We start from the raw sequence: 975 nt of genomic DNA, 5'->3' as shown, positions 1-975 counted from the left end.
TTTTTATATTATATGTACACACACACACACACACACACACACACACACGCACACGCACACATACACGTACATATTTACGTATATGTAGAGCGCTGATTTAATTATTGCAGGGGGCGCGGAATAATTTAATGTCGCTCCTGCTCATGAGAAAGCAACACATCGAAATTAAATATCTCGTAGTTAAATTTGGTCACATTCAATTAACGATTTTTCTTCTGAGTGTCTCCTTCTGGCCTAAATTTTTTATTATATCTTTATTTCAATTAAGTACGTATTAATTATTAAAAATTATGAAAGGAAATAAAAAAATTTCATTGATGCGAAAGAAAAAGTGAATCCACTCATTATATTTATTAAAATCACTTATTACATATGTTTATATTTATTAAAGATTATTAAAAATTACTTATTGTAATATATTTTTTCTAGAGGTATAGAAGAGGAAAAAGAACTAAATAATAATAATAATATTAATTTAAAAAATGTTCCTAAGGTAATTTTTATAGATTTATTGCAAAGAAATTAGATTAAATAATAAATATCCGTAGATATTTATAGATTATATTAAATAAGTATCAATTTGTAGATATATATATTACGATTATGTTATATTTTTATAGACGATCTCTAACAAATTAGCAATGCCTGAAATGTAATTTGAAAATCGAATTGACAAAGAATTGGAAAGTGTACAAATTTTTTTTAATGTAGAGCTATTTCAATTGGTTCTTATGAATATATATCTTTGAATGATTTCTTATAGTGGAGTAACGTTTTATAATGTACCTACATTAAAATATATAAGTAAGTTGACTTTATAACAGAAATGTTTTAATAGGATTATAAAGTTTCTTCAAATATTTCAATATTTTACAGGAAAAAGTTTCATTAATTTTAATGTAAACTATAAAGATATTGATAAAGATATTGACTTTATTTATTTTGGAAATGTAATGCCAGTATTGTTCTTCTCTA

This window comes from Atta colombica, unplaced genomic scaffold (assembly GCF_001594045.1).
Source record: "Atta colombica isolate Treedump-2 unplaced genomic scaffold, Acol1.0 scaffold55, whole genome shotgun sequence".
Classification (NCBI taxonomy): domain Eukaryota; kingdom Metazoa; phylum Arthropoda; class Insecta; order Hymenoptera; family Formicidae; genus Atta; species Atta colombica.
The sequence above is the reverse complement of the archived record's forward strand: the minus strand, read 5'-3'. Positions refer to the sequence as shown.